This window comes from Hibiscus syriacus, unplaced genomic scaffold (genome assembly GCF_006381635.1).
Source record: "Hibiscus syriacus cultivar Baekdansim isolate YM2019G1 unplaced genomic scaffold, ASM638163v2 tig00113726_pilon, whole genome shotgun sequence".
In the NCBI taxonomy this organism is placed as follows: domain Eukaryota; kingdom Viridiplantae; phylum Streptophyta; class Magnoliopsida; order Malvales; family Malvaceae; genus Hibiscus; species Hibiscus syriacus.
Genome location: NW_024063472.1, coordinates 3,308,329 through 3,334,884, shown reverse-complemented (window position 1 = coordinate 3,334,884; position 26,556 = coordinate 3,308,329). Strand labels below are relative to the sequence as shown.

The following is a 26,556-nucleotide window of genomic DNA, read 5'->3' as shown; positions in this document are numbered from 1 at the left end:
AATCTCCAAATTATGTTCTTTATGCTATATATTCCCATGATTTGTAGGTATTATCACAACATTACTTCAAACACCTTGGTGGTCCTAGAGTTGATGGCTGCTCATAGTGTTAGGACTTTGATATATTCTAGTACATGTGCCACATATGGGGAGCCTGAGAAGATGCCAATCACTGAAGAAACCCCACAGGCACGTTGCAAACTTGGTTTTATGCTTGATAAATTTTAAATTTTTGTTTGAGGAAATATTAAAGGATCAACCTTCATCAATTTCTGGATTAATATAGAGTTGTATTACAAGGAAACTGACCTTCGTTTTGGAACCAACTCAGGTTCCAATCAATCCATATAGAAAAGCTAAGAAGATGTCAGAAGATATCATCATGGATTTCTCTAAAAATTCAGACATGGCAGTAATTATCCTAAGGTTTTATTTTAGTTTACTTTTAGGAGCTTTGAGTTTACTCAATGTTTTCTTTTCTCAATATGCATAATTTTATCAACTTAGCATCCCAGAAGTCTTCCATGCCTTAAACCAAAACTAAGTATTTTAGATCATTATACTTTCTCATTGGAGGGAGTTAGTTGATAAGTTTTCATTGTTCTGCCAGCTAACTGCTGCATATATAAGACATACATGCAAGGTCTACATAGTCATGTTTTTAACACAGTCATTTTGTAGTTCTAGATTACAAGGAAACCATAGAAGGTAGCTTAGTTCAGAATAATTTAGGATTGATGAACTTTGTAGACCTCGAAGGGCTTATACTATCATATTCAATGTGTAGAGTTCTGACCAAAATTGATGATAGTCCAACAATATGCTCTCCTATTAATATATTATTATTGTTATTAAAAACTTGAACATTAAAAGGAATTTGCTAAGGTTATGATTCATATGTATTTTTGTGAATTTTAGATACTTCAATGTGATCGGGTTAGATCCTGAAGGAAAATTAGGTGAGGCTCCCAGACCTGAGTAGCGTGAGCATGGACGAATTTCAGGTGCTTGTTTTGATGCAGCTCGTGGTATTATTCTTGGTCTCAAGGTGTGTTATTCCTTTTATCCCTTCACTATGATTCTTTAATGATTGCTACGTATTTCAGCTACACCTGGGGTCAAGATGTAAACAACTAGTCATGTACAGACAATTTAGAGAACACTTCATTATTTTAGGAAGAAAGGCCATGTGTATATTCCTGATGTAAAATTGGATAATTTTGTGAATGTATTCTCTTCCTAACAATGGGAAGTGCAAAAAAGTATGTGAAGTGCAAATATGGGTTCAATCAAATCATTGATTTTCTGTGTGTGAGTATCAAGAAAAGTTCATTAGAATAAAAAGTATATATACGTGATTCTAAAGTTTGACAACTACTAGAAAAAAATCAATGATCATTTATAATGCCTACATTTTCATCTTTTCCTTGAAATAAGTTTTCTATAGATGATGATTTTGCATAACTGGATGCTTTGTGTATCTAATTTAATTTTCTTTTATGCTGACATCACCTTTGCAAGCATCTGCCTAATACGTTAGGCAGATCTTAGAGCTCATTGAAGATTTGAAAGATTTGGACTGAACTATGATTATCTGTCATTCCATATGTTTAACAATGATGCATTTTCTCGAGTGAAAAATATTGTGTATATGATAAAATAATTTATGTATTAATTACTACAACTGTACTTTGTATGTGCTTTTTTCATGTTTGTTTTGTTCTTGTAACTTTTATAATGTTATCACACCTATCACCCAAGATGTTCATAGTTTTGCCTTTATGGTTTCAAATTGATTTTGGTGAACTTTGTTATGGTTATTGTGATTTTCGTGTAGGTCAACGGAATGGACTATAAAACACACGACGAGACTTGCATTCGTGATTATATCGACGTTACTGACGTGGTCGATGCTCATGTGAAAGCTCTTCAAAACGCAAAGCCCAATAAAGTGGGAATCTGCAATGTTGGCACCGGAAGAGGTAGATCTGTGAAGGAGTTTGTGGAGGCATGTAAGAAAGCCACTGGGGTGAAGATCAAAGTGTTTAGTGATCCAACTAAGATAAGGCGAGAGCTGAATTGGACAGCTCGATTTACCGATCTCCATGAGAGTTTACAGATTGCATGGAGATGGCAAAAGGCGCATCACGACGGATACACAACAGCCTCTTATGTGATAGTTTATTCTCTTGAGTTGTTCACAAGCATTTTATTTTTTATAGCAAATGGCATATCGAAGAGATGAATGATAGTTTCTTCTCTTTATTTTGACATAACATAATCCCGTTATATTTATATAGGGTTTTGAGGAATCTTATGTGACAAACTTTATTATGTCGTGATATTTTGTATCGACACATATGATTACAATATTTTTGATAACTTAATGTGAATATATTGTATGCAAATGGATTGCTTATATAAAATATGATATATATATTTAGTATTATGAGGCATTAAATGTGATTTAGTTTGATTATTTATCAATCTACAATATATATATATATATATATATATAATTTACGAAATACAATCACGACACAAGAATGTGTGTCATCTTTTTTAATGACGCGTGCTTCAATGACACGCAATGTAAGTCATACATGAGTGTCATAAATTTATGACACATAAATGTGTGTCATCTTCATTTATGACGGGGGCTTCAATGACACGCAATGAGCGTCATAAATTCGCGTCATAGATTTATGACACACAATTGCGCGTCATCAAAAATTCATGTCAGTGGCTTCAACGACAGACATTTTGTGTGTCATCCGCACCCATAGATGACGCGCAATGCGCGTCATTAAAGGGGTTTTTTCTACTAGTGAAAATGCTTATTAAAAATGAAAATTATTTTATGATTAATTCAATGGATTAAAAAATTACAGGAAAACGACCAGGAACACCTTCGATTACGAATCAATGTTTGTAATGTGCCATACGCTTTTATTATCCATAATTTGAAAGGGTTTGGATTTTACGAGTCACGTTTGTTTGAGGCTTCAAGCTGGTCCCTGGTTCGATGAATGCATTGGTTGAACGATGGAGGCTTGAAACTCATACATTTCATTTACCCTGTGGAGAATGCACAAACACTCTCGATGATGTGGCCCTACAACTCGGGCTCCCGATAAATGGGATGGTAGTGGTAAGGAAAAATGAAAAGAACTGAATTTAGTTTGTGAGAAGTACCTCGGGAAGACACTGCCACCAGAAATTTTAAAAGGGTCGCGTTTGAAGCTGTCATGGTTAGAGAATGAATTTAAGCTCGATCGTTATAGTATCGATGAAAAATTTAGATATTCAACTCGAGCATATATACTCCAACTGATTGGGGGCAATTTTGATGTCGGATAAATCCGGTAATCTAGTTTATGTACAACATTTCCCATTGTTGGACTTATTTTGGGAAACCAGTAAATATAGTTGGGGATCAACAATATTGGTGTTCTTATAGCGTTAGATGTGTAAGACATCATTAGTCATAGATAATAAATTTACAGTAGAAATCGGTGGATGTCTGATGTTGCTACAGTCGTTGGCTTGACACAGACTTCCATTTTTAACACAGATTAGTTGAGTTGAGATTGAATTTCTTCTTGTCGAGGGTAAAATTTTGATTTAAAATATTAGTTTGAATTTATTTATTTTCTTGAATATAGAAACAATTTTTCTAATATTATTTTTTTGCTATATAGATGGAGGCATAAAATAGAAGAAATGGGGTTGGCACATAATAATATGAAGGAGTTTAGAATGAATATCGATATTAAAAGCAAAAATGAGGTATATGATATAGATTTACTATTTATTTATATAATATATATATAATTATATAATTTACTATTTATTTATATAGTTTATTTGGAGGTCGTGCGACATTGGAGAAATAATATCGTTTGTGCTGCCACATACGCAATATATTTGGGAGGGTTGTGAATATTGGTGAGTTGTTACACCCTTGATACATTTTGCTTTTGTTAAGTACTATAGGGCTGATAAAGTGTTGAGGCAATTTAGCTTCCACCAACCTATTCCGCAAATTCTAGAAAATGATGATGGTATCCACGCAATAGATGCACGGGGCAAGCCCGTGGTTGATTGGGTTACGAAACATGCCTACTACATCAATCTTTGGAACAACAGAGCAACGTTAATGTTGAATCTCACTTATGTTCAAGATGATGACTTCGATTTGCAAAATTCGGCTTACCATATATATCATTGGGATAATGGGAAGTTGTACTTGACAACAACCACAGAAAGGAAGAGATTTAAAGCATATATGAAAAAATTTAGTAAAAGAAGAAAATCTAGACTGCGTGGAAGTGGGAGTTCAGCTCAACATGAAGTGGAAACGGTTCAATTGGATTAAGCGTTTGATGATTCAGGCGAAACACGATCAACATGGCAGTATTGGGACAAACATATGAATCAAAGATCGAGTTTAATCATATGGGAAAAGGGTAATACAATAGTATGTTACGGCTCATCATTTCATTAAACGTTTGATGATTAAATTTTACTCCCTACAGACCTGAGTTTATTCCACCTCCTCAAACACCCATCAACTACGATCCCATATTTGGATCAACATTTGATTTTAATGACATGACATATATGATGTCAAATACAACTATTTGTCATCCACCAAAGAAAGGAAGACAGAGTAGTTCACAAGAATTTACAACACCGGAGAATATACCCTTGGTAATTGAGTAGGTTGCCTATGTGATCAGACTCCCGAGCAACCATAACGAAATCGTCGAGCCCCTCGACATCATATTGCCCATTTTTTGTATCTCCTTCAACAATGACGAATGATATTGAAAAGATATTTCATTGACCATCTTGTGCAACAACTATCAGTAGTATATGGTTATATTGCATGTGCAACCACGTACCATCTACTTGGACCAGAGGCTTGCAAAATGGAAATTCTTCAATGTATGGGTTGAATGCCCAAAAGAGTCTATGAAATATTCTCTTCCCTTGAAAAAGTTGACCTTCTAGGTTGTATGCAGGCATGGTTTGAGATTTCACTATGGTTCCTGGGATGAATTCTTTGATAGCTTGTAACAAATCCGGTAGCTCATTGTATGATGTATCTCAATCGCCATATATCAACCTACTTGCATTCTCATTCGCATACCAAACTGGTTTGTATTTTACATTGTATCCAAACTGGTCTTGAATAGATGTAACTAAGATTGAACAAGGGATCCTAGGGTTTTGTTCAACTAACACTTTCCCTTATTGTTATATTATATCGGAATCTAATAGCTCTGTAACCATACGTGAGGATCATTGTACATTGTGATAACCCAAGCATCTTGCCTCGACATTTTGGACAACCTGATCAGCCACTTACACTCGGGGCCATATTTAACACACTTCACATACAAAGTTTTCTGGTTGGACTATGTAACCTTGTAATCAACATGGTATTTTATAGAATACCCTTTATGTAACACCCCCAACCAGTATCTGACCCGAATACGAATCTGAGATGTCACATTGACTTTTTAAAGCTTGTGCATTTATAAAACCATCATAAATTTAAAACTTTCATTAACACAAAACTATATTTACATCACAAGTTCAAAACATTACACTTCGATCATAGCGTACATACTATATGACTCTATCTACATGCCAACACATATAAAATATAAACCAACATACTATGTAAGGTGCTTCTGATCTAATCTTCAAATGAGGATATGCTGCTCTGCTGCTCCTAAGACCGGTCTTCTTGCTTTTATGTACCTACGTGTAAATCACTTACACGCTAAGTCATAGACTTAGTGAGACATAAATCTATAATAATGCTTTTCTTATGCATATGAATATGTGACATGTTATTCATATAAAATCATCACTATCATTCACAATTTCGTTTCATTCATATGACTCGCTATGAACAACATTAGTATGATAACTATAATGCAATACATACATTTTTCCATATTATTTATATGCCCATGTATATACTGAGAACTTAAGGTATTCGAGTACATAGAGGTTGTGCACATCTGTTGTCACCACAGCTCGTATAATTCCCACTGAGTGGCATATGAAATTGTCTCAAAGGACCTGTGAGTATGTCCCGAATGACCTATGAAACCCTCGACTCTTGGCATGCCAACTATACCTATAGCTCTCACATTAAATCATATGGGCATTAATATTATATTTCATATAACTATGTACTTGTATCATTTCCCCTGTAATTACATATATCATTTGTTCTATCACATTTCCCATGTGCATATCACCATTAATCTTATATCATGTAACATAAGTATTTGAGTACATTCACATGAATCATGTATCGAATCATATGTCAACATATATGACTTATGAATGTTTAATAAAGACTATAATGTATGCATGTTCATAACTATCATACTAAGAAATTAATCTAAGAAAGAGACTTATCACAAGTCTTAATTTCTTTGTAATTTCTTTGAACTACATCTCTAATATGCACTCACCTATATTCCTTTGTTTTTCCCCCGATCGATCTTACTAGGCAATTGTTCCGAAACTTGTTTAGGCTCTGTATCTACATAATAAAATTTTCAAGATGATTATCATATGCCTAAACCTTGCAACTTGCTTCTAATAACTTAAATAAATGTAAGGAATCAATATTCTATTTTTTCTTTAGGGGGTATCGATACCCTACTTAAGGTATCAGTAGACTCATGGAATTCTGTGATTTTTCGTTCAAGGGGCGTATCAGTACCCAACTGGGGGGTATCAATACCCTCAATATATTATGTGATTATTTTGTTTAAGAGGGTATCGGTGCCTATTGAATGGGTACCGATACCCTTAGCCCAGAAATGTCATTTTAAGCACGAAAAATCACTCTTTTCAGCTCAATTCTTCATATTTCACTTCCTTTAATATCCCTAACTTGCATACATATACTTACACTCAATCCTACTCAATAATCACTTTCTTAAACTCAAAATCCTATTCTTTATATGATATTCAAGAATCACACTTAATTTCCAACATGCTCTAATTCTCATTCTAACACTTCCTATTCCTTAATTCCATTAATGACAAGTAAAATTTAAGCTTGGAATCTACTTAATACTTTCCTATCAAGATTTCACTTTTCCACTTCCTTTCTTTAATCCTTCCTATTCTTCCCATCTTGTTGTTTTAGAGCAAATTAAGCTTTCCTTAAGCTTAATTATCACCTAATAATCAAAACACAACTTGAATTTCAACTAATAATCAATTAACAATAAAACTTACCTTTACTTTGGGGTCTTCACTTTGAAGAGAATAGAAGAAGAAGATATCTCTGGAAGCTTAGATTTTTAGCTTCCTTGTCTTCCACGTGGGTTAATATAACCATAGCCCAAATTAAATTATTTCTTTCCAAAAATACCATTTTGTCCTTCAATTTCTTCTTCTTTACACTTCAATCATACACAATATTTCTCATATAACTCATTAAACTATTCAATTATTCTACTTTAATCACCAAATTCTGAAACTTTATAATTTAATCACTAACCCGGTATTGAGGATGTTACACTTTACTCGTCAATGCAGCTTCATTTTTTTCCTCTATATTGCTTCCCAACAAATAATTCATCCGAGTTTTTGAATGATTCAGTTACGTAGCCTGAAGTGAAATATGGTATCTCTAGGAATTCAGTTGCACACATTGCATCATAATCTAACTCGCACATGTGAGGAGTAGGTTGATACGATGTCGGATGTTCATCATTCGCCAAATCAACTTCTCCACCATAAAAATAGTGTCATCGTTCTTTAGTTTCTTCATCATCGTTGGAATCATCATGTGTTTCTCTCTAATTTCAACATCAACATCAACAGTCAATTCTGAAAGATGTATGATTCTTGCCCTATACTCTACTATTCTCGATGTCCCACTGACTTCATTTGCACTTTCCAACATCGCCATAAAATTATTTATCGACCTATATGTCGGGTCCTTAAACTCACTTCCGAAAGTCATTTGAGATGAATTTCCAACCATATTTTTTTACGACCCGGGAACATCAAATATATTGTTCACCTCAACAAATAACTTAATAAACGAAATATTTGTTGGGTCATGTACTTCAATCATGGTTCTAATATCATCTTCTTTAAGTGGTACTGCAACATACATGACTGGATTGGGACATATCATAAACCTATACATCAACCCATCAATTGTAGCTCATATTTTTCTTTCTATCTTCTCCTTCATTTCTATAAATGTGATGTTTCCTTTAAACATCATATTTATAGGTCTTTTAGATTGAAAAACAACATCGACCTCATTCTCTATAACATGTCCATTATAATGGACAATCATGAAGAGTTTGTTGCTCATTTTTCCCTACATATGAAATATATATATATATATATATAACAAAAAATAAAATATTCTAATAATAGTTAATAAGGTAAAATGATCTAACTCTTTTATCATTTTAATCTAATTACTAAATCAATACTAACTGTTTTATCACAAGTCAAATAAAAACTAAAAACATTACAAAACAAATATACACATTTAACATAACAATACGAGGTAAAATATCACTCAACGATGTCATTTAACAAAAAACTATATGTAATTAAACTTAATAATATCATTTAACATAACAATACGAGGTAAAAATATTACTTTACAATATCATTTAAAAAATATTTGTAAATAAACTCAACAATATCATTTAACAAAACAATACGAGGTAAAATATTACACATTTATATAAATTATTCGAATACTTAATTAAGAAAACGAACGAAAATTTTGTTATTTAAGCAGGCTTTGCAGTCTTTCTATTTCAATCTTCTTATTTTTTTTTCTTCAAGTAAAGATTTCACTCTTTCCCCTCCCTAATTTTGGTAATTTAACACCTCAACTCGTCCATATATATACTTAAAATTATTTTTTATACAAACTCATTTGTTTTCACACGGAAGCAAGCTTTGTAAGATTTAAAATCAAAGTTGATTTGATTTTACTCTTCACTGTCATGCTGCATCAAGGCAACAGTGCTGCACGAACTCATGTTGCTTGCAAACTTTGTATGCATGACCATTGCAGCCTTTACGGACGCATGATACATCAAGACAACTGTGTTGCATGGACGACTGTGGTGGTGCAAACTTACAGAAGGTACGAGAATTACGTTGAATATGCATGATAGTCATCGAATCTTCATATCCAAAACGTAGGGATTACACTGCGTCTTCAATGAGCTCAATTTTAGCTCAAAGACGCATAGAAATTCTAGCGTCTTTAATTGGTCGCGAAATTACACGACGTCTTCACTGTTTACTGTAGCAATGGTTTATCCTAGGAAATAATTCCCAGAGTGCATTATCTGGGGAATTGAAAAAGTGGGAAGCATTATTTGGAAACTTTTGCATGGATGATTTGATATGTTAAAAGAGACTTATTTAGTTTTTTTTAAAAAAAGTTTAAATGTTTATTTAATTCTTAAGAAAAGTTTATAGAAAATTTTCAAAAATTAAAAAATGTATAAAATTATAAAATATATTTAAAAATATTAAAATATTTGAAATCTTAAAAAATAATTAAGATTGGAAAATGAATATTTTCAAGAGATTGAAAATATTTGAAAAAAATTAAAAATGCAACAAATAATAAAAACAATTTAAAATATGAAATATAAAATATAAAATCATTATGAAAATATTACAATTATAAAATAATTATTTTAAAAATAAATTTTCAAAAATATTAAAGAAAGTGTTAAATTTTTAATAATTGTAAAAATAAAAATTACAAAAAGATTATTCCTCAACAAGTGTTACACTTTTATCGCTAATCTCACTCTACTAATATTCCTAAACAACTTTGTATTAGAATAACATATAAGGATAAGCTTTAAATTATTTTTTTCATAATGCTTTTGAGAGATCATTTAAAAATTGAGTTTTTTTATTTAGTTTAAGGTAATTATAAGATAGTATTTGTTCAAAAAATTCTTAATCATTTGACAATAAACATTCAAATAGCCTTGCAAACATCGTGTTTGAACATGAAACCTTTAGCAATAACAATAAATTTTTTACTATTGAGATCACTTAGTTAATGTCATTTTATACTTCAATTATTCCTTGATAATGGGACATCTTTTAGGATAAGTTACGTGTGTAGTGCCTAAACTATCAGTTTCGATTCGTTTTATTACCTAAACTTTCAATTTTTTAAAATCATGTTTAACGTTTAGTTTTTATTTCATTTTAATACCCCCGTTAAAAACTTAATGTGTTTAATATCTACACTATCAATTTTGGCTCGTTTAGTACCTAAACTTTCACTTTTTTCAAAACTTAACGTTACTTTTTAATGGAGTGTTAAAATGAAATAAAAACTAAACGTTTGGTATGATTCTGGAAAAAATTAAAAAATTAGGTACTATAACAAATCAAAACTGATAGTTTAGGTACTAAGCACGTAGTTTACCCTATGTTTTATCTATTGTTATAGCTCCTTTTGATTTGTCATTTGGTTTCTTTCTTCTTCCTATTCTCTAAAGAAACTATACTACAAATAAATTTTGTTAGAAAGTTTATATTTGCTAGCAGGTTTTCCCGAGAGATTAAGGGGTGTTAAACAATCAATTAGACTACACAGAGAACATGTTTAGAACATTTATCAATCTTGCTTAGTCATTCAAGAACTATTACAGCATATATATACAAGCAATAAGGGCTATAACTGCATGAACATTCTCTAACTGTATGAACTTCAACATAACAACTTTAACAGCCTCTTAACAGCTTTATAACAGACTGCCTAACAGACGTTGCTCAACATACACGCAACTACATTACTATACTTCAACATTCTCCCCATCCCTCTCAGCTATCTCTTTTTCAGCTTCAGCAACTTGAACTTTCTGTCGAAACAAAACATGAGCAGACTTTAGCAAGGGTTTAGTCAGCCCGTCTGCTAGTTGGTGCTCTGCAGGAACATAATTCACCTGAATAGCTCCACGAGCCACTTTTTCTTGCACAAAATGCAGATCCAACTCAATATGCTTAGAATGTGTATCAAATATTGGATTAGCACTCATTGCAATGGCACTAGTGTTGTCACTCCACACATCCGGAGTTGTAAACACCGACTCACCCATATCAGTAAGTAAGGAATTAATCCAAACTACTTCATATACTGTATAAACAATGCTACGATCTTTAGCCTCATATGTCGACCGAGCCACCGTCTTCTGTCGTCTAGTACTCCATGAGATCAGATTACACCCAAGGAACACACATGACCCAAAAACTGACTGACAATCATCTATATTACTTGCCTAATCAGAATCGGTAAAAACAGTAACACAACAAGCTTCAGAGAAAGATGACGACCAGAACACCAAACCATGATCAACTGTTCCATTCAAGTAACACAAAATTCTCTTCACAACAAACCAATGACCATCACAAGGATGATACATATATTGGGCCACACGATTAACACTAAAAGCTATATCTGGTCGTGTGTGGCTCAAATACAACAATGACCCAACAATACTACAATACACCAACACATCTGCAAGCAACTTCCTAGCATCATACGTCAACTTGGGTGAGACCATTATCGGGGTAAGCGCAGGCTTAGAACTGAGCATACCTGTTTGCTCCAACAACTCTCGAACAAATTTATGTTGATTCAAAATCAGTTGCTCAGGTGTTCTGTGAACCTCAATAACAAGAAAATACCCAAGCTCACCCATATATTTCAAGGAAAACTTCTGTCCAAGCAACCGAACTACAACATCAATAACATCACGAGAGTCACCCGTGATAATAATATCGTCCACATACACTAAAACAAACGTACGAACTCCACCATCTCGATGAATAAATATAGACGCATCAGCTGAAGTGTCATGAAATCCAAGCTCCAACGAAAACCAACGCAACTTGGAATACCATAAGCACGAGGCTTGACACAACCTATATAACGCTTTCTTCAACCTACAAACCAACCGATAGTCATCACTAGCCACACGTTCAAAACCCGGTGGCTGAACCATATACACTTCTTCTCTGAGATCACCGTTGAGGAACACGTTATTGACATCAACCTTTCTCACACTCCACCCACGAATCACAGCTAATGATAGAACAATATTTACCATGGTAGTCTTAACAACTGGACTAAACGTATCATTGAAATCATGATCGGGCACCTGAGAATAACCTCTCACCATAAGACGAGCCTTGTACCTTAAGACAGACCCATCATCATTAGACTTGACCTTGAACAACCATTTACACCCAATTATTGTTCGCCCTATTGGCAGCGGCTCAAGCATCCACGTACCATTCTTCACAATAGCATCATACTCAGCGAGAACTGCTTCCTTCCATCGAGGGTCTTGAACACTTGACCAATTTTGCAAGACTCACTATCACCCACTTGTTTTTGAGCAACAAACAAATTCAGTTTAAAAATTCCCCATTTACTACAAGTGACCATTGGATGCCCATTTTGAGAAGAAAGAAGAGTTTGACCATCTTCAAAATTTCTAGAAGCACCACTAAGAATTGACTAAAAAACTAATGATGCACCCTACTACTCGGCATGATCTTGCACAGTAGTTGAGAGACGATCACCACTCTCACTTACACCAGGACCAGCACTGTTAGTAGCCTGACCGACAACAAGACTAAGAGCCCCAGCTTCAACATTCACAGAAAAATCTACATCAAAACTGGTACACAACTAAACTCTTGGACCGTGGGTTGATTAAAACTTACACCCAGAGCCACCTACGAAGAACCATCACAAATACATCGAGTACTAGGAACCACTAAAACAAAGCTCCACTACATAAACTAACCTCAGAAGAAATATTCGATCAGTAAATGGAAACACCTGCTCATCAAAAATAACATGGTGAGACACATAAACTCGTCCATCAGGTTAAACACAGATAACCTTGATGATTCATGTTGTATCCCAAAAACACACACGATTGTGACCTGTATGCAAGCTTGTATGGTTGAAACGGTTGTAAATGAGGAAAACAATGACAACCAAATACTTCAAGATGATCATAACTTGGAGGCTTCCCAAACAATCTTTCAAATTCAGTAACTCTTTGAAGCACCTTAGTATGTAATCTATTAATCAAATGAGTTGTTGTAACAACAGCAAACGACCAGAACTTAAGAGGTAAAGACGTCTGAGCTAACAACGTTAACGTCATCTCAAACAAATGACGTTGCTTTCTTTCAACAACCCCATTTTACTGAGATGTATGAGGACATGTCACCCTATGTTGAACCTCACATTGTGAAAGCACAGCTGAAAACTAGCGAAACTCACCTTGCACAGCTTTAATATCCTGGCCAAATTGCGTACGAGCTAGCTGTTGAAACAATTGAAACGCACGAATAATCTGCCCTTTATCTTTCAAAAAATATACCTATGAATGCCTTGAAAACGCATCAACAAACGACACATAATACGGAAATCCATTAGAGATAATATGACTCAGGCCCCATAGATCAGTATATATACTAACTGATATGGTTGCGTATATTGAGTCTCAGATGCAAAGAACGGAAGCTTGTTGCTTTTGCCCACACAAACAGGAAGCAAATCTTTATTTATATTCTTTGGTAAGACAATACTACATCGATTACAGACTTGTAACAAAACTTCATGAAAAGGATGACCTAATCGATCATGTCAAAGTACATAGGTATTATTAGAAGTATGAGCCATATTATCTTCAGTATCACGAACTCGAGCAGACAAACAACCACCAATCTCATACAGACCATCAACTTTTTTACCTTTAAGCAAAACAGCACCAGAATCCTCATCCCAAACCACAAAATTATTAGCATAAAACTCTAAAAAAACTATATTATCCCTAGCAAGCTTGGAAACCGAAACCAACTTCTTAGTTATAGAAAGAACATGCAAAAAATTACTCAGCTTCAAAGAACGAGATGTTGTATATAAAGACGTTTAACCAATTATAGCAATAGAAAGACAACTACAATTTCCTACAGTAAGCTTACCAACCCCTGTATAATCTGAACCATCAAGAACCTCTGTCGTATCGGATGTAACATGATGAGTAGCCCCTAAATTAACAAACCACAATGTAGAAGTAGTATTTGCATCAGTCATGTTTGCAAGCGGCCTGAAGCATTCTTGTTCATCCACAACAGATCCACGCACGCCAGGCTTACTTCCACATGCACATGAAGTCGAACTATAATGACAAACATTGATTGTAGGTTACCGTTCCTTCAGTGAGCTCCTCAAATCAGAATCATCAACACCTGAAAAAGATTTATCAAACCGATACAAACAATGGTTGACAAGATTACCATTTTTTCCATACAATTGACACTGAACTTTAACACGCCCTCGACCACGACCAGTGTGATTTTAAGTTACAGATTGCTTCATTTTGGATTGATCCTGTCTAAAAGAACGATCAGATCGACCATCAACAGAACCTTTAACCTGCGCTACATTAGCAGTAACCATCAAATTATCAAAACGATTAAAATATTTCTACTGAGTCTCAGCATCAATGAGAACAAAAACTACTCCTTCTAGTGTCAAATCATCATAACTAGCAGACAACATAGTGACTACAGGCCTATACTACGCCGATAAACCATTTAAGATCGTAGCAATGTGTTCAAGATCGAAAACTGGGCTACTACATGACGCTAAAGCATCACATATCTCTTTGACTTGAGATATGTACATTCATATCCCTGGATTGCCTTGATGAGCCGCTTTGAGTTGATAATGCAGGTTTATAACTGTCGTTGCAGGCTTACAAGCGAAGATCTTATTGATCGTTGTCCATACCTGAGTAGTGATTTTAACTCCCACTTGATGCGACAGCAAGGAAGGAGTAACCGTAGACAAGATCCAAGAGGCTAATGCACTATCTTGAGCCATAAAAAGCTCATACTCTTTATTTTCAGCAACAGTGCCATCGTCAAGCATAACTGTCGTAGGCGGATGAGTAACCGAACCAGAGAGAAGCTTCTTAAGACGATGACTACGAACTACCAATAACACATGTTGTTTCCACAACAGAAAATTATGATCATCTAAAACATCACTAGGGCGTTTATTGGTGAACACCTTCTGAGCAACTCCCAAAACGTCTGAACCACCACCAAAAAGAAGAGAAACATGAGGCACTATACGATCGAAACACCAAAAGAGAAGAAACGATTCCTACCACGTCACAAGATAAATGATTTATATACAATATTGCTTATTCATTCAAGAACTATTACAGTATATATATACAAACAATAAGGGCTCTAACTGCATGAACATTCTGTAGCTGCATGAACTTCAGTATAACAACTTTAACAGCCTCTTAATAGCCTCATAACAGACTGCCTAACAAACGTTGCTCAACATACACACAACTACATTACTATACTTCAACAAGGGGGAAGACTTAAGGTCTACTGTACAAAAGTATGCCTGTGTTCGAACCCCACAACTTGTATTTTTGTTTTCTTCTTTTTAAATTACAATATAAAATTAGCATTTTGAATTTTTAAATAAAAATTGAATATTTATCTATATTATTTATTGATTAAAATTTGTGTCACAAGTCGAGTTACACCAACCTAGTTGGGTGACATTCTAAATAAGATTAAATTTAAGGATAAATTACATCACCGAACTATGATCAATTAGTCGTTTTGATTATTGAATTTTTAAAAATTATCAAATAATTATTGAATTTATCAAATGATTATAAAATGTGCATTAAATTTTATCAAATCATTTCAAAATGATCATTGAATTTGCCCAGCCTTTAAAAGATATCATTAAATTAATCAAACCCATGCACTTTTAATAATATTGAATGATCATTTTGTAATATTGAGATAAATTTGATGATAATTATATAACTTTTGAAAGAAATGACCATCCAGCTCAGTTGGTAGAGCACAAGGTTCTTAACCTTGAGGTCTCTTACGGAAGCTGCTCTCAACATGGTGTTGGGGGTAGCCTACTATCTTACCTCCCCCTTATCCCATATATATGGGAAAAAGGACAACCATTATTTAACTTTTGAAAGTTCAATAATCAAAACGATAATTTTAATATAATTTACTGAGCTCTGATACAATTTATCCAAAGTACACTTTTATTTTAATTGAGAATTAGATTGAATGAGGAGGAAATTTTGAAGGTTTTATGAAGCAATTTTATCATGGAATCAAAAGTCAAAACCATTTTAACCTAGTCGTTTGAAACACGGTCCCTTCTACTAACGCAGTTTTCCATTCCGTTGAGACAAATTAAAAGAATCCGGTTGTTAAAGAATTATTGTTACTTTTTTAAAGTTTCAATTTTGAATATCGTAAATACATAAGTGTATATGTTTATTATCAAATAATGGAGAGTCTTTAAACAAATATTAACTTATATTTCTCTTATATATATATATATATATTAACAAATCTAAGATTTAAGAGCCTTAAATCCATTTTCCTTAATTCCTATTTGATTTCGAAACTAAATTGGGTCACTTTGGGCCGGGGTAGTATAAATATATTGTTCCTTTTGAAGCGAAAATATCAAAGAGGTTGCTAGAATAAATTAAAATTATAATATATTAGATTTACGTAAACATATTTTTAGAATGTATTTATGAATAATTATTGCTTGAGTGATAAATGATTTATTTATACATTGATATGAATATAAATTCAACCATTAAATACTCCTTATTTAAAGTTTTATAAAATTATAAAAATAAAATTATTATCAATATATTAATTCTTATTTAAATTAAAAATATTTTTAAAAATTTAAATTAAGTACAGTGAAAGTATTAATTGTATTAATTATAAATTTAATTCATCTATAATTAAATGTATTAATTTAATTATCTATTATAAACAAAATTATTAAATTAATCACTTACTTATAAATAAATAATTTAAATGCATTTATTAGTAAAAAAATATATATTTTTAATAAAAATAACAATTTATTGTTTCAAAATGACGATTATTATTTAATGGAGTTAATAGTTTTGGAGCTTATATAGTTTTGCTAATGATGATTTTTAGGAGTTGTGAATGAAAAATATTAATTTTAGTGTTATTTTTTAAAAAAAATGTTAAATATGTAAAAGCTTGAGATTATTTAATTCTTTTTTACAATTACAGTGAAAAAATTAATTCATTTAATAGTAGAGGACTAAATTGATATAGTTACTATAATAAAAGGACCTAAAAGGTACTTTTCCTTTAGAGAAAATAACCTCAGTGACAAAAAATATCTTATAATATACGAATTTAACCAATTTTTTTTTGATTTGCCAAAATGACCAACAAATTCGCAACGCGAATTCCAATTTCGCAACCCAGTTTTCAATTTCGCAACCCAGTTTCCAATTTCGCAACGCGAAAGTCAAATTCGCAACTGAATTTCAAATTCGCAACGCGAATTTAATTTCGCAACATGTTTTAGTTTCGCAACACAAATGTTTTGGGTATATAACAACGCAGCAGCAACAACTCATAACCTAAATCCCTAAATCGCAACTCATTCCATCTTTATCTATCACTCTCTCCGGCGACATCCGTTCCTATATCCAACAACATCCTTCCCCATCTCTATTTTTTTTACATAATTTTATTTCTATATAATTTTTCAATGATTTCTCTCCCAAATTATCAACTATTAACTTAATAAAGGTATGTTTTTCTCTAAGTTAGTGATGATATCTAGTTTATAGCTCGTTTGTTTAGTAAATTAATTTACAATTTTTAGAATGAAATCATCTAATGTTGATCATGTTTGGATAGATTTGTGTTTTGGAGGGTCATGGGAGAATGTTCATGGTGTTTTACAATATGTGCCTTTACCCATGAATCTTCAACTAAAACTGTCATTAAAAAAGTTAACTTATGAAACTCTAATGTTACGTGTGACAAAGAAATTGAATTTAGAGCCTCCAAGTGGATTTAGGCTATCTTATCTGAGAAAAGGTAAAGTTTATTTGTTAACCGACAATGAAGATGTTGAACGATTCATTGCTTACATTAGTGTTTCGCAAGAAGATGATGTTGCATTATATGTTGTTGAACCTAGAAGTAGTGAAGTTGGGTCAGTAGCGGGTAGTAATCAACTAAGTTCTTCAACCCAAAATTTAATGGTTCCACCAAAATTTCATCACCGAGCAAATTTTGTTTCACCACATTTCCAATACCAAACACAATCTCAAAACCCACAACCTTTTCCTAATCCAAACCCCAATCAACTTTCAGTACGAAATTCCGATTTTTGTATTGACCAGTTAGACGATTATGAGCCAATAGAAAAAATTGTGAGTACTAGTCAGTATTTGAAATTTGATCTTGGTCAATACCCGGACTTTGATCTTGGTCAATACTCGGATTTTGATGATGTGATGGAAGAAGAAACAGACCCTGCATGTAATGATTTTAATATTGGTCAAAACCCGAATTTTGATGATGAAACAGCCACTGCCGAGGAAGATGTTGTTGATGATAATGAGGAGGAAGTTACGACTGTGAATGAACATGTTGAACATCCATTCTGTAATTCATATAACCCTGAAGAAGAAGAAGAAGTCCCCGAAGAAAGGAAAAAGAAGAAAATGCCACTGGAGTATAATTGGAATATGCCAGAATTACTTCAGATACCGGAAGAAGAGTTGGTAAAGATATCAGTTGATTGTTACACAATAGTCATTCGTATCAAGAAAGATGATTGTTTTGATACAAAGGAAGACTTGAAGATAGCTTTGTATACGAAATGTGTGGAAGATGGCTATCAACTAAGAGTTAACAAATCAAGCAAAGATCTTTTCGAAACAACGTGTATGATTGACAAAAACTGTACGTGGCATATGATTGCAAAGAGGATAAAAGATTGCGAAATGTTTCAAGTTAGGACTTTTATTGATAAACATACATGTTCAAGAACCCAAGTTTTTCCTCACCATAGACAGGCAAACAAAAAGGTGTTGGATGGTTTTCTGGCTGAGTTAATGTTTTTGAATGGAATGGTATATAGGGGACATGAAATTATGACTGACATGAATGCTCGGTTCAAGATTAGTATCTCATATTCTCAAGCTTGGAGAGCCAAATGTTATGCCTTGGAATTGTTGAGGGGGTCACTAGAAACATCGTTTGCCCAACTGCTGGCTTATTGTCACAATTTAAAACTGAAAAATCATGGGTCGGTAACTCATATCAAAACAGATAGAGATTGACACTTTGAGTTGCTGTTTATTGCCATTGGTGCTGCGGTTAGTAAATAATTATAATTTTGTTGACTCATTTTTGTTAGTTGCATGCATTTCACATTTAAATGATTATATTTATTGTGTATATGATTTTGTAGATTCGTTCGTTTATTACTTGCATGTACCCAGTTATTATAGTTGATGGAGCACATTTGAAAGGTCGATACCTTGGAGTAAACTTATTAGCAGTAGCCATGGATGCTAACAATGGGATACTGCCAATAGCTTACGGGGTTGGCAAATTTGAAACCTCTGATTCATGGACATGGTTTATGGGGCATCTTAGGGATTGCATAGGTCCTATTAGCAATCTGACAATCATATCCAATAGGGCAAACTCAATTGACAACGCTGTTAGAAGGTGTTTTCCAGATGCTTTTCATGGACTTTGGGGTGTTTATTTGTACAGAAATCTAAAATCAAGGTCTGCTGGTATAAAAAATCACAAATGGACATACTGGAAGGCTGTAAAAGCTTATCGGGAAATGAATTTTAATAAGAATATAAATTGTTTAAGACGTGTTTTGCCTCAATGTGCTCAAACACTAGAAGATGTCGGGTTTGAAAGATGGTCAAGAGTACATCAACTTGGAGCAAGATATGGTTTCATGACGTCTAATAGTGCAGAATCAATCAACGCTCTAAGTCGTCATTCTCGGAAATTACCCATTACTATGTTAATGGAGTTTTTTCGAGCCTCTATTCAACAGTGGTACTACAAGAAAAGAAACCATGCATGTATTATTTCTTTAAAGTCGTAACTTATCATATATTTTACTAAGTATTATTTATTTAAATTTACAAGAACATTGGAACGTCGTGTTACACCATGGACTGAAAAAAAGATAACGAAACATGTTGTGAAGTCAACGTCTTGGAGAGTTGAACCATGTTCAAACACTTTGTTTGAAGTATTAGATAATACTTAAATGGGCTTGTCAATCTAAATGCAAACACGTGTAGTTGTAAGAAATGGCAAACATCTGGTTATCCATGTGGCCATGTTATAAAAGTTGCTCTTCATCTAAACCAAGATGATTCAAGCGCATACGCTATGGATTGCTACACTACAGAAGTATATCGACAAACTTATGCCAAGATTGTCTACCCATGTCCATATCCTTCTGAGTGAGACATACCAGATGACTTACAAACAGTTTTGCCACCAGTCATGGACAACAGGCTACCTGGCCGACCAAAAAATCACGATCGTATACCGTCTAAGGGTGAAGAGAAGAGGATATCGACATGTAGTCGGTGCAAGGAGAGTGGTCATACAAGGTTGACCTGTGGATCACCAGTGCCATCACAATTATCTTTTCCTCTACCAAAAAATGGATCCTCATCAAAATCCAAAGCTCATATGGTGCCAAGCAAAAGGAAATCAAAATCGCAATCAAAATTCCAATCACAACCGGCTTCACCTTTTGGGACTTATTAACTTAGGTGATTTTTAAATGCAAACGTTGTATTATGTGTATTTTATGTGTGAATGCATACATTTTCAGTTAGACATTCATTAGTAACTTGAGTTTGAACATTGCTATGATCTGTTCAGTTGTTATCATGTTGGGATTTTCTCTTGTGTTTGATTGCTTGGATAATTGTTATTTTGCTTCTTCAAGTGTCCTTAGCTTATATTTATAGCTTGGAATGTGTTTGATGTTGTATATACCTTGATGTTGTATGTTGCGAATTTGACTTTCGCGTTGTGAATTTGACTATCACAACGCTTATTTTGCGTTGTGAATTTACCTTCAACAGGTCTTTTTTACCTTCAACATAATTCAGATTGAAAATTAAACAAAAATCAATTAAACATTGTTATGGGTACATTATTTGAACATTGTTATGGGTACATTATTTGGAAAAATAATATTCGGACTTCGTTAGAAATAACCCTTTTTCATCGGATTAATTTTGTTTTTGTGGGTACATTATTTGAACATTGTTATGTATAAATTTGTTGTGTATGTATGTTTTGGTTTGATTATATTGTATGCATATTTTCATTCAGATGAGATGGGCTGTGTATAACAAAACAATCTATCTCTTCCATGTGAGTACTTTATTCCAACCATGTGACAAGTGTGACAACCCCATCAACTCACAACTCAGCTTTGAACTCAATCAATATTGTCTTTTAGCTTGATGGTTCATAAAGCATGTTACTTGAACAGTATGAATCAATTATGCAATTTTCATGTTCAATTTAACACTGCATTTCAAATTCATTTCATATGTAATTGGAGTTTGAATTTAAATTTCAATTTGAGTTTGAATTTCAATATAAATTTCTCCACTATAATTGTTAGCCCAAGCCAATATGCATGTTATCATTGATTATTCCTAATTTCCATTGTTTTTTTAACTTTAAACGCAAGGGAAATCCCGACCATCGTATTTTTTGGTCAACTTTAAAGCGTCAGAAACGTTTCGGGCGTATGATCTAGGTGGTATACGAGAAATGCAACAAATGAAAACTAAAAATCCCGATAATTGAGGGCTACAACTTGTAATAATAACAAAAATAATAAGTTTGAAATGCTTCTGAGTACCACCCAAATCATAAGTCCGAAATGCTTCCGATGCTCATCAAAATCCAAAGCTCATATGGTGCCAAGCAAAAGGAAATCAAAATCCAAAGCTCATATGGTGCCAAGCAAAAGGAAATCAAAATCCAAATCTCATATGGTGCCAAGCAAAAGGAAATCAAAATTTACAACTTGAGTTTGAACATTGATATGATCTGTTCAGTTGTTATCATGTTGGGATTTTCTCTTGTTTGATTTTTTGGATAGTTGTTCTCTTTCTTCTTCAAGTGCCCTTAGCTTGTATTTATATCTTGGAATGTGTTTGATGTTGTATATACCTATGTTGCGATCAACGCGAAAGTCAAATTCGCAAACCGAAAATCATGTTGCGAATTTTTACCTTCAACAGGTCTTTTTTGCCTTCAAACATAATGCATATTGAATTTTTTAGAAATAACAAATCAACTTTTACAAATCAATTAAACAAGCAAAAAAATAATTCTTATTTACAAATCAAATTAAACAAATCAACTTTTACAAATCAATTAATCAAAAAATAAATCTTATTTCCTCATCAATTGTAACAAATCAACTTTCAATGTAAAATTCAATTAAACAAAGAAAAAAAAGTGTACCCCAGACTATTGTTTATGCACAAATACATTTCACGCAGCTCACTTCAGGATTAACCTGCAGAAACCAAACATTTGCTCAAACAACACTTTCTACACATCTAAAACCAACAAACAACAAATTACTGAATTCTAGGTACTTAACCAAATATTTTCAAACCAATTAAAGAGTATATATGTTAACAACACTTGCTCAAACTTACTAATTGTTTATGTACAACTTTCAGCACGCTGATGCAGGTAGGCAGTGTCTCATATATACCGATCTGGCCATATAATGCCGAAACCACAAGCCTACTGCAGCTCTATCTCTATCTGTGGGAGGTAGATATTATATACTTCTTGTAGTCAAACATTTCAAGCACAAGCATACAAGAGGACAACAATCCCCTCTGGCTCCATGCGTTTGTTGTGGCGCAATCTCGTCTCTGATCATTGTAATTTTGAACTTCTTTGGCTTCTTGTTTCCAGATTTTGTCCAATAATCAATCGCATTCAAGTATTTAGCCAAATGATCGCTCCATCTCTTTGTAATAATATCTCTCAAATCATACAATGGTATGTAATTCAACATGCTGTCATATACCATTATCTTCAGGGATGGGAGCTGAAGCTCGACGAGAAGCCAATGACGATGTTCCAAAAAAGGGATAAACACCTGCAATCATAAATAATTGCGCACATCAAATAAAATTTATGAAAACCTTTAAAATATTCAAAAAATAAATACTAACCTTATCGACCTCCCACCACGCAGGATAAAGTTTAGCTTTTCCATTAGCCAACTTATATGAAGCATCTCTCTGATCCTTCAAGTGAGCTGTGTGAAAAGACGTCGGCATAATAGTCCATCGAGTACCTCTTTTCTTCAATTTCCTTATTATTAGAAGACGTGACACCCATGCATCAATATGCTGTTTTATAAAAAAAAAAATATGTTAGTGAATTTATTAATAATTTAAAAAAAATTAATCAAAATGCAATATAAGAATAATATAATACTTACCCCCCTTCGAGGTAGCCATTATCTTCAACCCCTAATAAAATACCCCATCAAGACCGATCAAGAAACAAATGAATAGCATCGTCGATTTGGCATAGGTCAGAAGAACACCCCTTACTCCGCTCATGTAGATAAAAATCAACTACGGTCTTAGCCCAAAGGGTATTATCCGTAATTGTGTCCGGTAGTGTTTCCATCTCCTGCTGAGGAATGGTACTGGCCGGTAACTCATACGAAAGCCAACACGCATCCATCATATCAGGCACGAGAGGTGGTTTATCAATATATCGACATATGACGCCAAATGAATCGAGATCTTGAACGGCGGGTGGGACCACTTGAACGATGACAGGGGCCTCTTGAACGGTGGGAGGGACTTCTTCGATGATGAGATGGGCCTCTTGAACGATAGGAGGCGCCTCTTGAATGATGATAGGTGCATCGGGGCTATTTTTACGGAGTCTTGGCACTAGTGGGGTGAACGGAGACGTAATGGCACGTGCACGACTTCTGATGCGTGAACCCCTTCGTGTAAGAAAAACCCAAAGTAAAACATCTACCTTAACGGGCCGCTGAAAATAAATTAATATATAAATCAGTAAATAAATAAATAATGCCGAAAAAAAGTTATTTGTATTTTTAGTATAGTATTAAACAAATTTACCTCATTGCTTAGAGTATTAACCTCATTCTGCAACAATGAAACAATCTCGCGTAGAGCGGCAACCTCATCACGTAAGGTAGATACCTCACCGCGTAGTGCACCATTGTCATCGCGTAAAAAATCCACCTCACCACGTAAAGATCGAACCTCATCACACCATGCACCATTATCTTCACGTAAAGTACCGATCTCATGACGCAAAGCACCGACCTCATCACGTAATTCCCCTAACTCATCCCGTGGAGGTGGAGAACAGGGAGATAAATGTCGTGGCCTCTTTGCCGGTCTCCTATCATGAGGTGATAGTGGAGAAGAAGCTCGATGATGTGATGGAATAGGTGATGGTGGAGGTGGAGAAGAGGCTCGATCAGGTGATGGCTCCGGGTGTCGAGCTGTAGAATCGATCCGAATAGGTGATGGCTCTCGAGGTGGGGGGGTGCTCATCATCCGTCCCATCAAAAAATTGCTTACTAGCTTGCCACCAATCAGTGGCAAGCTCAGCCTCTGTGGGTGTCAGCCTCTGTAATGGATAGTTGGCCACCTAACAATATAAAAGCTCAAACAAAGTTAAACTTGTACTAGTAATAACTTGTTTATATGGTATTATTTGTGTGTTAGCTTACATCATTCATCGTCGTATATGGGAGTAACTCTTCCCAATCCAACATGCGGATCCTCTTCCAGGTAATAGCCCTAGGAATATCATTTGATCTTTTTATCGCATATGTCCGCATGCTGGGGAAAGCCTCAAATATCCAAATTTACAAACAATATAATACACAAACATTAGTAATTGTTAAATAATTAATTATAATTTTGAAAACATTATAATATAGAAATATTTACCTTAAAGGCCCAAGTAAAGCCTGTCAAAGTGTATTTAGAACCATCTCTCCGCAAACTTTTTCGGTCCTTAAAGGCAGACGACAACTTCTTCCAGGTAGCTTTCCATAGATATGAACCCCACGGAAACAGGTTCCATAAATTTAGGTCATCTACCAATAATATTAGGTCCTCGGAGATTGGTTGTCTGCCCTCTTTGCCTAAAAAGATGGCATGCAAAAGTAATAAATGGCATACTCGGACAACATCAAGGTCATCCATCCGAGTAAAACCATCTTTATCAAATAATCTCTTCAAGTCATCGACGTGTATACTCGGCTTCGACTTTGCCAGCTCAGGAAAAACCCGATATAACCATGATGGGCGAGCGATATAACTAGTGTACCGACCTACATCATCGTGTCTGAAGCGTAGACCGGTGATTAAACAAAACTCCTCCCGCCCAAAACAAGTATACGCCTATGCCGGAGGAAAATGAAACCATATCTCCTCATCACCACGTTGTACCCCCTCGGGTAGATCGTTAGTCATGGTCCGAAGAAACAAATGTGTCAACATAGCATCTCCACCCGTATGTTGCACTTTCAGCCATGGCCCGAAGCAAGTATCCTCAAACAATTTTCTTTGTAGAGGTGTAAGCATCGACGCAATTTTAGTGGCTAGGCTTAATTTATTCCTTAAGGTCAATGCAGCCGAAAAAATTTCTTACAAAAACAATAAACATACAAAGTTAGATATACCAAAAACTACAAATTATATACTATAAACAGACATGATATTAAACAGTGAAAACAAAGCCAAATATGTTTCAAACTAGCACGGTATTCACCCAAGTCATTATTCCATCATAGTTCACAAAATGCATCAGATAACATTCCGGAAGTAAGCACTTATATAAACATTTAAAAGGACAACATATAGGTTTAGTGCAGGTTCAAGGACAACATAAAGAGTAGTAGTTTATTCTTGAAACTTAAATTAGCAACACTGTGAAGTTAGTATTTGTTTTTGTTTTTTGGTTGAAGTAATACAATTCATTCAAGTTTCAATTTGGCGAATAAAAGAAATTTCAATTAGCATATTTTGTTGGGAATTAAAGACTGTTTTTATTTTTGACTTTTTCAGGCAGCCAATGTTGGATTTTTCAGAGTATTTGCACTGGTTAGTGATGAATTTGTTTCTCATCATTTCTGAGCATGGATTTCTATGACCACCTAGCAATGATCTCCCCCCCCCCCCTTTTTAAATTTCAGGCAAAGCGAGAAGCTGGGACGATAACCATTGCCACCATTGCATTATTGATTGGATCAGTCACAAGTCTCTTGATTGTATGTTGTTTCTTATATCAGACTTTAGTCTCTTTATGTCCCAATTCTTCATTTTTGTTCTTCAAACTCAGTTTTTTATCTTCTACCGTGATCATAATAAATGATTATTTAGATGAAAAATGAGTTAAAAAAACTCATTGTTGTTAACCAAAAGACACATTTTAGGAGTAGGATTGGCTCATTGTTGTCTATTTATGCTTAAAAAATGTCATTTTGGTTCA

At 34.1% G+C, this 26,556-nt stretch overlaps 1 pseudogene; it reads left to right on the top strand.

Moving 5' to 3' along the window:
- Window positions 1-54: 54 nt before the first annotated feature.
- Window positions 55-4,378, top strand: LOC120187838 (annotated as a pseudogene).
- The last annotated feature ends 22,178 nt before the right edge of the window (window positions 4,379-26,556 follow it).